Source organism: Herpailurus yagouaroundi, unplaced genomic scaffold (assembly GCF_014898765.1).
Source record: "Herpailurus yagouaroundi ecotype Mexico unplaced genomic scaffold, PumYag 100, whole genome shotgun sequence".
Classification (NCBI taxonomy): Eukaryota; Metazoa; Chordata; class Mammalia; order Carnivora; family Felidae; genus Herpailurus; species Herpailurus yagouaroundi.
The window spans coordinates 14,230,578-14,244,728 of NW_024412391.1; the positions used below are offsets into that span (position 1 = coordinate 14,230,578).

The 14,151-nt window shown below is 51.0% G+C and overlaps 1 protein-coding gene across 1 annotated transcript in view; it reads left to right on the plus strand.

Annotated features, from left to right (window-relative positions):
- Nucleotides 1-52: 52 nt before the first annotated feature.
- PLXNA4 (plexin A4) overlaps nucleotides 53-14,151 on the plus strand; it is a 440,680-nt gene continuing 426,581 nt past the window's right edge. Inside the window, exon 1 of the mRNA XM_040471931.1 lies at nucleotides 53-561. The gene's annotated coding sequence lies outside the window, so the exon portion shown is untranslated. The remainder of the gene's footprint in view (nucleotides 562-14,151) is intronic.

Below are 14,151 nucleotides of genomic sequence, written 5' to 3' on the forward strand. Positions count from 1 at the left end.
GCCGCTGCCCAGGGAGGCGCGCAGAGGCGCCGAGAGCGCTCCCCGGCGGGTCCCCCGCGCACTCGCCGCGCCCGGGCAGCGGCCCGACCGGGCGAGCATGGGCGGCGCGGAGTGACGCCGCCGTGCCCGCTTGGCATCAAGGACATTCAGCCCGCGGGGGTGGGGACGAAGGGGGGCAGCCCCGCGTCGCCACCGCAGCCCCAGAGAGCCGCCGCCGCAGCCGCCGCCGCCGCTGCTCCGGCTCCGGGCTAGGTGGAGGAAAGGGGTGCTTGGATCCGATCCACATTCTCCGACCTTTTTATTGGACATTCCGCCCACCTCGGACGCCGCCGGAGGAGCTGTCAAGCCCCGCAGGCTGTGATTTCGCCCTCCGTTTCCCTTGCCTCCTCCTGGGTTCCCGGTGCCTCGGCGGAGTATTTGCGTTCGGGGCTGGGGCTGGAGGAGGCAGCCACACGCGCGCACACGCACACGTTCAGAGGAGGACGAGAGGCAGCGGCACAGGCACCATCTGCAGTGTCAATGCGGCGCTTCCGCTGAAGGAGGCAAGAGCCGCGCTCCCAGGTAAGGAGCCGGCGGGAGGGCGAGGGCAGCGCGGGCGGAGGTACCCGGCTCGGTCCGGGAGTCCTCGGCTGCCCTGGAGCCAGCCCGCTGCACGCACGCACACACACACACACACACACTCGCGCGCGCGCGCATACACACACACACACACACACACACACACACACACACACACTGGCACACGCCGCGCACACGCACCTGCCCACGTCCCACCTGGACACCCGCGTAGGTGCGGCGCGGCCAGAGCAGGTATTTCCCCCAGTTCTTTCTCCTCTGACGATCCGGACTCACACTTCTCTTACCTAGGACTTTCAGGGTGGGATTCTGCGTATGCCTGCCTCTCCCTCCCACCGGGGTAGGCTGAGGGAGCGATTTTTCAGTTCCCGGCCCCTGGTTATTTCTAGCTGGTTTTCGAAACGAGAGAAGTAATGGGAGGTTTGGGGAGACCCGCCCAGCGTCATCTCCGCTCCGTGGCCTTTGGACACCCTGGGATTTTGAAGGGAGACAGACCGACAGATAGATATTCTGACAGATATTTGGAGAGCGTGGTGGCCCAGCGTGCAGGGAGGAGGCCACATAGGCAGATGGGGCTGCAGTTCTGTAGGGCGGTGCATATGGAACAGGCACTGCGTTTCCCCAGTAAGAGGCAGCACAAACGCCTTTCTGAAGCATTGCACTGCTTCCCCGGGAATGCGCCGGGATTCCATGCAGGAAGGGGCTTCCGCATGGCATTGGGTGTGTGGCTGGTCTAGGGAGAGCATATGGGGGTCAGATCCTCCATAAGAGGTACCACCTATTCACATCTCCAATCTCTCGGCAACAGCAAGCCGCCAGGGCTTAGGGACACAGGTCTTGGGTATCCCTTTCACCTCTCTACTCTTCCCTCTACGCTGTGTGGGAAAGCATGGGGCTGTTTTGCTGTGCCTCTGGCTGTCACCTGTCACATGCCTTTGGAGGTGTGTGTCTGAGAAATAGAACTGAAAGGGGGCGGAGGAGGGTGTTGTAGGGAAGGGAGGAAGGTCCCCTCTCTCACGACCACCTCAGCAGTGCCCCCCTGTAAGGAGGCCAGGCATTCTTGGGTTTGCCAGTGTTCCCCAAAGCCAGGTTGCTTTTGACTGTGCAGAACGACTCTCCAGAAGCCTGTGGTTCAAGGTTCTATTTCCCTAAAGCCTTTCCTTTCCTTTTCTGCCCAGCTGGAGTTTCACAGGCTGCTCATTTTCAAACTTTTTCTGGAGGAGGTAGGAGGTGGTTGGGGCTCCAAAAGGGCTTTTTTGCAGTTTCCATCGGGGGTCAAAGAGCAATTCATTCGGGCTCGGTTGTTGTAGGGAGAAGAATGTGAGGTCCAAGTAAAACATGATTTTGGAGTTGCACGTAAATATAGCAGAGCCCCGAGTTTCTCTAGCTGTCCCTTTTGGGGTAGCTTGTGGGGCAGCCTGGCAAGAAATGGGGTGAACTTGTACCCTTTATATAAGGTCATGTGTTCAGAGTGTCCTACAAACTCACCAGTGGGAAAAATATGTTGGGAGTGTTCCAGAGTGCTAGGGGAAAGGAGTCAACATTCTTTGGAACAAGGGGCCTCAGTGTTGGGCACAGGATTCGGTTGATTCTGTAAATCCTGAAGATGGGTGCTGAAATAAAGGGCCCTCTGCGCACCCCCATCTCTGCTATGTTCAAACTTTTTTCAGCTCCTGCAAAGGTCTCTCAGCTAGGCTGGGGAGGAGAGGAGCAGATGCCCCTGGGGGGGGGGGGAGATTGTATTCCTGCCGTGTGCTGTGTGTAACCGCCCTTTGACTGATTGGAAAGGGTAGATGGACTAAAGCAAAGCTCTCACAATGGGGAGAACCCAGTAGGGGGAAGAAACATTATTTTCTTTTTGAGTGCACACCCAGATACATGTGTGCTTTCTCAAAGGGTCAGTTCAACGCGATCCGCTCGTCCAGAGTGTGATGGCGGGACCCACCTCTGTCCTCCAGGCTGTGGAAGAACTGGAACGTTTCCACACGCGTACCCTATGAGTGCGTGGACAGGGAGGTCCCACGTATGCGTAGAGGAACACATGGTTTTCAGAAGAAATAGCCCCAGCAACAGTGGATGGCTCCCGGATAAACATTCTCTCACTGGACCCTGATGGGGCTGAAGCATGGTGTACCGAGCTTCCGGAAATGTCTGTGTGTCTTCCACACAGACTTCTGCTCCCTTCCCCGCTTCCCTCTCTATCTTTCCTTCCTCCTGTATTTGCAGCCTTAGGATCCGTCACGTTCATGCAAGCCAGCAGTCATGCTAGTTATAAGCTAAACATTTTTAAACATGGGTTCAAAAAATCCCCACACTTTTTGCACTTAGAATTAGGTACTGATTTGGTTTCTAGGGCAAAGCAGGCATTAATTAACATCTGTGTAAAGCTGAGTGTACATCATCTAATTTTTTCCTGGCTCTCTCGCTGAGCCCTGGAGCATGGCACGTTGCCTCTCTCAATCTCTCTCTCTCTCTCTCTCTCTCTCTCTCTCTCTCTCTCTCCCACCCCTCTGTGGACTTCCTTCTAAGTTCTCTAGGGTCTTTGCACTCGCAAGGGAGTCATACTAGAAAAACCCCAATCACGAGTGCTTCTTTTCAGTGGACCCTGGCTGCTGCTAGGCTGTGCCCTAGGGGCTCCTCCGTGAGCGTGGGTTGCCCGCGAGTGCTGTTCCTTCTTGCCCAATCTGGGACTCCCTTGTGGGCTTGCCTCTGTCCTCCCAAGACTTCATCCTGGATGCCCACTGATGCCTGCAAACATTTCCAGAGGCATCTGAGGCCACCAACTTGTTTCCTTTCTCCTCTGCTCCTCTCCATGGCTTCTGCTGCTGCTGTGCCCTGCAGACAGGGAGATCTACATGGCACAGTCTGCCTGCACGGCACAGTCTGCCTGCACTTGGCCTCCGCATCCTTTTAATCACAATGAGGGCTGCTGGGAATTGAGGGGGGGTGCCTTCTAGGGAGGCAGTGGTCCTGAGGTGGGGAGAGAGCTGAGGGGGCGGGGAGATTAACCGCTCTTAGCTCCTAGTTATCACTAGGCTTTGATGCAAAGAAACTGCAGCCAATCTCTCTCCTCCTAGCCAGCTAGGGGGCATTTCTTAGCCGCTTCTCCCCATCCTCACTAGGAGAAGGCACTACACAGACAATGCCACCTCAGAGACCTGTTGGAGTGGCTCCGTGATGGGCGGGGATGGGCGGCAGCCCTACGGAAAACCGGCTCGAGATCCACGCTGGGATTAGTCTGTGTGACAGATGTACCATTCTTTTTTAGGCTCTCCCCTCCTCTTCTCATTTGTGTCGATGTGAAGCTCGGTGGACCCTGGGGTAGTAGAACAGCGCTCATTTCTTCCTTCCCCTGACACCCGTTCCTCCTTCTGCATCACTCCCTTCCCCGCCCCCCCCCCAACTTGCTAATTCACCTCTTAGCTTTGTGCGCACATCCGACAGCCCATTCGCCCTCAAATTTGTGGCACTCCAAGAAATCAATATGACATGAATTTAACGACAGCTGGATGATTAAGTGTTATTTATATTTAAGAGCGGCATTTTAAAAAGACGTCGCGCTAATAAATCAAACGGCTGTTTGGGAGATGCACATGATTAGGGTAATTGCCCTACAGGCCCCATTGTGCAATGCCTGGCCCGTGCAGAGCCCTGCGGACAGTATCTCTTTGGAAGCTACCGGCCCTGCTGCTGCCTACCCTGACCTCCCACATGATCCCCTCCATCCAGACTTATTCTCTCTCGTGCCTCTCTCCTCACTGCGGGCCAGCAGCCTTCCTTGGCAGGAAGGTGGAGTCAGTGGGAACACCGAAGGGGGCTCTGCTTCTAAGTGGTAGGAGATGGGTCTTAAAAGCGAAGGCAGGCAGGAGGTCCTCATTGGCAGAGCAGAGGCCTTGTTCCGCAAGGAGGAGGCTGCTTCTCTGCCTCCTATGAAGCAGCTTGGGAGAAAGGCTGCCTGAGTCCCTGCGAGAGTCTGGGCCGGCTCCCAGACCCTTGTCCTGACCATCACGTGGCATCAGCCTCCCCAGGGAAGAGGCTGTGTGGACATGAGTATTTGCCCTTGTGAAAGCTAGCAGAATGGAAAGGAATAATAATCAATGGTGATGGTGGTGGCTAATATCTATTCAGTGCGGACTTGGATGGGGCATCGTTTTAGTGGTTTACACAGGTTGGCCCTTATCCTCAATGTAACTACCCAGAGAGCCAGTTACTGTTATTATTCCCATTTCCTGCACGAGGAAGTTGAAAGGCCTGAGGCCAAAGACTTTGTCCAGGATCATACAGTTGGTGGGTGGTGGGGCCATATCTCAAGCCTGAGCAAACTGACCTCCTTCCTTATCACTGCGCTGTCTGCCTCCTTAGGTCTGTAAGGAGCATGTTGTCACCTGGGGAGGTTTGTGGGAGAGTGTGCAGAGGGAGCAGAGGGCATGTAGCTCCTCCCTCGGACATGTCTGTGACCCCAGGTGAATCTGTTTGTTCTTGGAGGCTCGAGTTCCCCATGCATCAGGTGGGGCTGCTTTGTCCTTGACTGTTAGTGGGCTGTGAAATTGCATGGGTCGTTGTAACAGATTTCTCAGTTCCTGAGGGTGACTCTTGCCTCTTTTGGTAGCTCCCATCTCTCCCTGGGAGAAAGTAAGGAGGAGTGAATGAGTGCAGATCTCATCTCTTCTTTTGATTCTGTGAGGCCCTGAGTCTTGTGCTGGTCGGAATCTAGCTCTCTCCAGCAACGGCTTCAAATTTGCCGGCATTGTGGAAATACCACTCTCCATTTAACCCTTCAAACCATCCAGCAAGGGAGAGGGGCACTGTTTATTCCCATCTTGATGCTGTAGGGACTGAGGCCCAATGCCCAAGGCTCTAGGACACTACATAGCGGATGGTCTTTTCACTCTTGGGGAAGGATGCTTACAATAGGGACTTGTTGGTTCATTCATTCATTAGCCCTCGGGTTCATTAGCCCCAAAGATTCCCCAGGGAATCTTTGAAAGCCAGGGAAGGAGTCTTTGCCTGTGGGTGTCATGCAGTGCTGGACACCTGGCACATATAATTGTGGGAGCAGAGGTTCACTGGAGGTTGGTGCCAACGGCTGCATGTGTGGAAGGTCATCCTGTGCACTCAGTGTGAGTGGAGCACTTGATTAGGAATGACATCCAGATCCTGAGCGGTGGACGCTTGGAAATCCTGAAGGAACCTGTAGACCTGGCCGGGGGCTGCTGTCCCATCCCAGAGCCAGGCCTCAGCTGCCTGACTTGGTCTCTCTGCCTCAGCATTTTAGGGAATAGCCACAGGTGATACTCTTGTTGTTAGTGGTTTGTTCTTTTTTTCCCTCCAAAGACAAACTTTTATTCTGCACTTCCTTTGGCTTCTCTATGCTGTAAGGTGAGCAGAAGTTTCTGCCAAACTCGAGGTGGCTCCCAAGGGTGCATTTCGTCACCTCCCCTCTGGCGCAACAGTGGGAGTGGCCGAAACTGGTGGATGTGGGGTCCTGCTCAGACGTGCAGCAACAGGTGCATGTGAGGTGTTCGGCACCCTCTCTTTGCCGGCCAAGCTTGGCTAGCCCCTCCCGCTCCACAGTGCCTTCTCCATGAACCAGGATTCGCAGCAGCAAATTGGATTTTGGAATGTTTTGTCACTCCAGCACAAAACAGATCACTAGCTAAGAGGATATCACCTCTGCAGTCGATGCACTGAACGTAGACTAGCGGAATCAATTCCGAGGTCTTACGGGGAAGAGTATTTTCATTAGGAAGCATGAGGAGAGGAGCAGTGGAGGAAGAGGGCCCTGGGACTGTAGGAAAGGAAAACCATAGCATTTCAAGGGCTTTCCTGGTCTTCGCTCAAGATCAGCTTTACATCTGACATACTCATTGAACTTGCCTTTTACGAGCACAGCTGGATTTCCCTCATGGTGAGTGGGGTCTAGAGCTAGAGGCTGAACAAACCATTCCTTGGCTTTGGCCCAGAGGGCAAGGAGAAGGCGAGGAAGGAAAGCAGATTTGGCAGGAGTAGACAGTGAGAGGAGGGCATGTCAGGTCAGCAGCCATCGGGACGTATAATTGAACCAGCCTATGTAGAACGTCAGCTAACCTTGCAGACGTAGTTAGGGTCTATTTCCTCCCTCTCCATCTCAGGCTTGCTTCCTGAAGGCAAATTTAAAATAGAGCAGAATTTCCCCAAGTTCATTCTGTGGGAGTGAATGGGTGTTACATACACAAAATGTTCTCATGGCCACAGTTGGAGAAACCCTTAGTGTAAAGAAAAGCTAGGGCTCCTTGTTGCAGAACTTCTCAGAGCCTTCAAACACAACTAACTTGGATTGTGAAACCACAATAAGGAGATGTACTGTGTGGTGGCCCTGGGAATCCACAGCGAAAGGCTGGCCCAAGACAAGCACTTCATTTTTCTATTCTTGACTGAATAAAGGATGGATTCTACGAGGACAGTTTCAGCAGAGCATTCATTCTATATACACAAAGTACAGGGTTCTAGTGATCAAGTAGATATGAGGGTTTCAAGCAGAATTTTGCCAGATGGGCAGGCAGTCTGACTCCAGGCTCGGCGTTTGCCCCTTGTCCTTCCTAGGCAACAGGGAGGTTCTCAGGCAGGAGTGAGGTCCAGGCAGGTGTGTATTTTCTCAGGTTCCTAGACAATTCTGGTGTGTTCCCCCTGGTTAAAAAGCAGTGGTGTTGTGGGGAAAGCTGTGTTTTGGGGAAAAATATGTGTAGACTATCCCAGATCTGTCACTTACAGCCAAGGGGGCTTGGGAAAAATCCCCTTATGTTTCAGTATCACCACTGATAAAATGAAAGGGTTGGTCTAGCTCAGTGATTTTAAACATTTTAATTTTTTTTAATGTTTATTTATTTTTAAGAGAGAGAGAGAGCGTGCTCAAGTGCACAAGCGGGGGATGGGCAGAGAGAGAGGGGGACACATAATCTGAAGCAGGCTCCGTGCTGTAAGCTGTCAGCACACAGCCCAATGTGGGCCTCGAACTCATGAACCTCAAGACCATGATCTGAGCCGAAGTGGGATGCTTAACCGACTGAGCCCCCCGGGCACCCCAAAACACATTTTAATATGGATGGGGTGGAGCTCCTTATTCAAACGAAGTTCTATATGGGATTCTGACCCACAGCACAGATGGGAGAAGGACTGTTCTGGTCAGAGCTGTGGAGGAGCCCAAAGCCTTGTACTTTCCGTCTGTCTGCCCCTCACCCGCAGTTTTGGCCTGGGCTCTCTAGCAAGCAGAGCCTGAGGCGAAAGCTGACGTGGGAACACTTTCTTGAGAGGTGGAAGCCCAGAGCAGCAAGAGTGAAGGAAAAAGGGGGAGAAGTAGGGAAGGAACAGAAACACCAAATGTACAAAGAATCCAAAGAATGTGTTGCCCGGCCAGCCAGAGCTTCCTGAGGAAACACAGCTGGTGGTTCATTACCTAGACAAGCCTGATGGGAGCATAGCCTCAGAAGAGTCTGGAGGGCAGGCACAGCCAGCATCTGTGCTGGGACCTTGTTGTGAGCTGTGGTTCCTTGGGCACCATTCGCCCCAGGAGGCAGGAACTCCCCCTCACTTTGAGGTTGTGAAATTAGCTCAAACCAGAGCCTCTGTGGTCAGGCCCCTCGGCTGGGGCTTCAGTGGCTCCCCCCACAGTGGACCTGCTGGAGCTTGGCCTTTGCCCTGAAGGAAGAAAGTCTTCGAGAACTTTAAGAATAATGCAAGGCATTCCAAGGGCCAGTGGCAAGTGGCTGAAGGCCAGAATTGGGGGTGAGAGTGGGACTTCAGGAAAGATCTGAGCAGGTACAGAAATTGGGGGTCTGGGATAATGGGTTCTGCATAAGACGCATGGTTCTTCAGAATAGAATCAGATAGTGAGCCAGAGCCAGCTGCTCCAAGAAGGTATCATTCAGCCCCCAAAATTCTTGACTCCATGGCCACAATGGCCAACCATGCTGTGGGTTACCTAGTTAAGCCACATTAAGAATGGGTTCCAGTTAGGGAGTCTAGGTGGCTCAGTGGGTTAAGCGTCCAACTCTTGGTTTCCACTCACGTCATGATCGCACGGCTTCGTGGATTCAAGTTTCACATCAGGCTCTGTGCTGGGAACGAAGAGCCTGCTTGGGATTCTCTCCCTCCCTCTCTTGCTGCCCCTCCCCCACTCATGCTGTCTCTCTCTCTCTCTCTCTCTCTCTCAAAATAAATAAATAAATTGAAAAATATTAAAATAAAGAGAATGAGTTCCAGTTAGGCTTCAAGAGGCTTTTCCTAATTTTTAGGCTTTTTAAGCCAAAGGAGTGCCTGCCTTCCACATGGTGGTGTATGGATATCTCAGACACTTCTGTCTGCAATGGCTGAGGGGCATGGCTGCTTGGAAGCTGGGGTCAGAGGCAAATGCCCTCTGCCTTTCTCCTGCTTTTAAGAAATATTGTAAGCACTGAAATATAAAACAAAAGGGGGCATTTTTGCATAAAATACTTCCCATAAGTCATGCCTCCAGCCAGCGTCCCTTCCATTTTACATCTCTTGGGCATTGAAGCCCCTCCCCGGTCAGGCGGAGCAAAGGAGTGATGCTTGCCCTATGCTTGTGACCCCTTTCCCCGCTCTCTTCACCATTAGATACTGACCCCTGCCTTTCTTCCCAAAATGCACTTGCCTTTAACTGCTGACTGATGTGAGCAACTTGCTGACTTGGAGACATGTGTCTGCATTAGCATGTCTGCCTGAGATTTCCGGCTCCTGCGGGTCAGGACCAGCCGCTGGTTGAAGTGTGTCTTGTGTGATCAGAACTTAATTCATACTTTGTAATAAAGGTGAGGAAGCTGATGCTGGTGGTAGCGATGATGACCATAGCATTTTATTTTCTTATGTCAGTAGATGAGAGAGACCATTTCTTACTTCTCTTGTGTACTTGGTGCCCAGATTAGGGCCTATCATACTGGAAGCAGTCAATAAATATTTGCTGAGTAAATAGAATTAATAAATGGAGCAGGAGAAGGTGGAGATGAATGGCCTGTAAAGGAAAGAAGTAGGGGCATGCGAATCAGCTGCTATGGCAAGCGCTTGCTCTCTGGCAGGGGCAGGGTTGGAGTCACATCAAGGAAGGTAGCTCTTTGAAGGATAAGATGAACAAAGATGAGTGCAGGCTGAACCCAGCCGTCACCTTAGAGTGTCCTGGGTGATGGTGGTTTGGGGGCAGGTGGTCTGTTGACACTGACCCACATGGAGTTGAGCTCCTGCTTTCCATATAAAACTAAGTGTGTGGGGCTCCTGGGTGGCGCAACCGGTTAAGCGTCCGACTTCAGCCAGGTCACGATCTTGCGGTCCGTGAGTTCGAGCCCCGCGTCAGGCTCTGGGCTGATGGCTCAGAGCCTGGAGCCTGTTTCCGATTCTGTGTCTCCCTCTCTCTCTGCCCCTCCCCTGTTCATGCTCTGTCTCTCTCTGTCCCAAAAATAATAAACAACAACAACAACAACAACAACAACAAAAAAAAAACGTTAAAACTAAGTGTGGGTTTGGGTGCTGGGAGATCGGGTGGAATAACCAGATTGCATTTCCCAAAGCATTCCAAAGACAAGTCCCTTCATGGAAGAAGCATCCGTGGCCAAATAAGCCTTGCAAACACCTTATGCTCTGTCTTCCTCTTGGAGATTCAAGACTTACGTTAAAGGCATAGGACGGGCACCTGGGTGGCTCAGTTGGTTAAGTATCCGACTCTTGATTTCGGCTCAGGTCGCGATCTCACAGTTGTGAGATGGAACCAGGCACCGGGCTCTGCACTGTCAATCTGGAACCTGCTTGGGATTCTCTCTCTCCCTCTCTTTATGCCCACCCCAGCTCGTGCACACCCTGTCTGTCTCTCTTACTCTCTCTCTCTCAAATAAATAAACATTAAAAAAGGCATAGGAATCCCACTGTAGAGACACCTGTTTAATTATTCTTAGCCAGCCATTTTTCAGCTTGCTTGGTGGTGTGTATTTAAGCCAATCAACAACTCCTGAAACAAGTGTTGGACAGAAGACATTTTGGTGAAATCGTTTCAAGTGAAAGCTTTCAGGTTTGAGTTTGGTCCGGAGGAGAAGAAACAGGAGTGAATGTACTGAACTGTTACACAGGGGAACATGTGGGCTCCAACTGCCTTCTTCTGGTCCTTGTCATTTGCCTTTGAGACTCTCAGAAATGGCTGTGAATTGTTATGAGATATTGACAACCATGGTGTCTTCCCATGTACCTCCTCTAAAGGGACCGTTTTAAGGAGTGTGATTGTGGCTCCCACAGGTTTGTGGAAATGTCTCCAACACGTAGCACCTTTTGGTTGCATGTAATAGATCAGGATGAATGTTTGTAAAGTATGTAATGACATTCACCTTCTCGATATTGTTTTTTTCAGCTACATTTATCCAATAAGAGGTTTCAATAGAACTGGCAAACATACACATTCTCATTAACAAAGAGGGCTTGAGTTATTAAGACATACCTTCCTAGATTTTGGGTAGTTGAAACAAAGGATTTTCTCTTGGGGAGGAAACTTTGCTACCCCAGAGAGGCTAAAGTTTTATAATTAGACAAGAAATCCATGGTTTCCATCATTGGGTACTGACCTGGAGAGTGGAGTTAGACATTTCCCATGGGCAGCATTTCAGTGCCCAGTACTCATCTTACATAGGTAATGATGTGTGTGTGTGTGTGTGTGTGTGTGTGTGTGTGTGTGTGTGTGTGACAGAGAGAGAGAGAGAGTGAGTTGGGGTGGGAGTGGGCTAACACCCCAGTGGTATTTGGATTTGGTTCACGTGGGGACACAGGCTAGTGACCCATATGCCCAATTATAAGCCCTTGGCCATGCTTTGCCCAAGCACCATGCTCCTTTCCAAAGTGAATAACAGTTGCTAACACACACTTACTAACAAAATTCCCCTGATGCCCATTCATGAAGCATTGCACTGGTGATTCTATCAGCATTAAACTGTTTGGTGACGGAGTTTAGAATTATAGGAATCGGAGAAATGAATTAGCAGTAAATCAAGTCCCAGCTGAGTTCGAACCCAACTGCAGTGAGTTTTAAATTAAAAATATCTTGCTATGATGAAGCAGTTGTAAGTCAAGAACCGGAGCTCTGTCACTCTTGACTTTGGAGAACTGTAGCAGTCACCCTTTGAAAGAAAAACCCTGGCAATGGCTTGTATTGATTCCCAGCCATGCTGGGAAATTGCCACTTCATTTCTTCTTCATAAACTGTTGGCTTTCATTTTTTTTTTTTGAAAAGGAATCCTATTTGCAGGGACCTGGCAGAGCTCTGGGAACAGGGCAGGTGGGAGAGGGCTCCGGCCCAGGGGGCTCATTCATTGCATTCTCTTTGGTCCTTCTCAGGAGGAGCCATGCAGAAGGGGAATCTAGGTCTGTGGGTGTTGTGCGATTTGTTTTCCTGCTCGGACCATATTTGATTCTTCTTTCTGGGGGATCTGTACAGAAAAACAACAAAGAGAACACTTCAAGGAGGCTGCAAGACTGTCATGTTGCAGTGACAATTGCGGTGTAATAGGAAATCATTTATGTAAGTTACGGTGCCCTCTGAATGGAGCTTGTCAGAAATGTGGCTACAGCTTCTCAAGGCCTATTTTTTTTTCTCCTGCAAAATAATCCCAAGATTTTCATTTTCAGAGCAATTGAAGAAGTATTATGTGCCGACCAGGGAATAGGGAGACCCAGCTTCTAATCCTAGGCCTGCTGAATGTCTTTCAGCAAGTTCCCTCTCTGGGATAGGCCTCAATTTCTCTTCCTTTAAAGCTGGAATAAGCCCTTGCTGTTCCTGACCTGAAGCCCAGGAGGTGAGGATGAACGTGGCCATGCATATTAAAGGACCAGGTGAGCAGCAGAAGATTCTATTTACATGCAAGGTCAGAGAAAATCAAGGAGAGAATGAAGTCTAAGCTCAGGCCTCTCGCCGTTACACTTGTGCAAGTTCCTGTGTGCTTGCGGATCTGGTGAAGAGCTGTAATGATGAAAGCAACCTGCAGGGTTCGAAAGGAGAGTGTATGTGGGAGAGCAGGAGACCAGGGGAGGGGATGGTGAGTACAGGAAGACGGAGGCCTAGGTAAGAGGGGAGACCTGATCCTGGCACTGGTAGGTTAGTTCAGGACTTCAGAGAAAGGAAAGGGGTCATGATTTCCCTGGAGTCCTACCTTTCACTTTGCTCCATACAGATATATTTACATATTATAGTTACAGAAGTAGAGGTGAGGTTAAAGAATATTTAACCAACAAATTGATTGGTCAGTTAGTCAATTCAGTCAATATTCATCGAGTGCTTACTATGTGCTAGGCACCATGTAAGAGCTTGGTTGTACCGAGATGAGATGGTTCCTGCCATTAGGGAGCTCACAGCTTGGCGTGAGGGGTGTGTGGGATTGGAACCTATGAGGAAGAGGTACCCGGTGGGGGAAGCAGCACAGACCAGGCAGGGAGGCGAGCTCACTAGCACCAGCTGCCTGCCGTAGTGCAAGTCAGGCTGGGAAATAGCCCAAGATGGAAACGCAGGTGGATGCCGGGTCAGGACCAGTGTGCTGCAGGCGGTGGCCAGGCCTTGGGGATTCCCAAGTAAGAGATCAAGATTTGCCTTGTAGAAAGATCACTATGTTGGCAGTGTGAGAAAGGGTTGGAAGTGGGGGGCTATGATAGTAATTCAGAAGGTGTGAGAGAGGGCTAATCAAAGGTAGTGGCAGAGGAGGAAAGGACAGATCTGAGAGGCACATAAGAGTTTGAGTTGACAGGTGGGCTTATGGCAGTGAAGGAGGTAGGGAGCAAGCAGAGGGGGTGTTGGGAGGCCTCATAGGTGGAAGGTGACACATTCACTGAGCTAGAAATTTCTAGACTGAGACTTGGTTGAGGGGAAGTAGTGAGGAAGGGGGATGTGTTTGTTCTGGACATGATGAATTGGGGTGCATATGGGATTTCAGGTTGAAGGGAGCAGGAGGCCAGCAGACATATGGCCCTGTGTCCCTGGCAGTTTCATCTAAGTGCTCACCATGCTGAGCCCTTCTCATCTCAGGTGTACACTTAGTTCACACGTGTGCACTTAGTTCCCATGTGGGCACTTAATTCCCAGGTGTGCACTTAGTTTCCATGTGTGCACTTAGTTCCCATGTGTGCACTTAGTTCCCACGTGTGCACTTAGTTCTCACGTGTGCACTTAGTTCCCAGGTGTGCACTTAGATCCCATGTGTGCGTGTAGTTCCATGGTGCGCACATAGTTCCCAGGTGTGCACATAGTTCCTAGGTATGAACTTAGTTCCCAGGTGTGCACATAGTTCCCACGTGTGCACTTGGTTCCCAGGTGCACACTTAGTTCCTACGTGTGCATGTAATTCCATGGTGCGCACATAGTTCCTAGGTGTGCACGTGGTTCTCAGGTGTACACTTAGTTCGCACGTGTGCACTTAGTTCCCATGTGGGCACTTAATTCCCAGGTGTGCACTTAGTTTCCCTGTATGCACTTAGTTCCCACATGTGCATTTAGTTCCCAGATGTGCACGTAGTTCCCAGGTGTGCACTTAGATCCCACGTGTGCACTTAGTTCCCATGTATGCA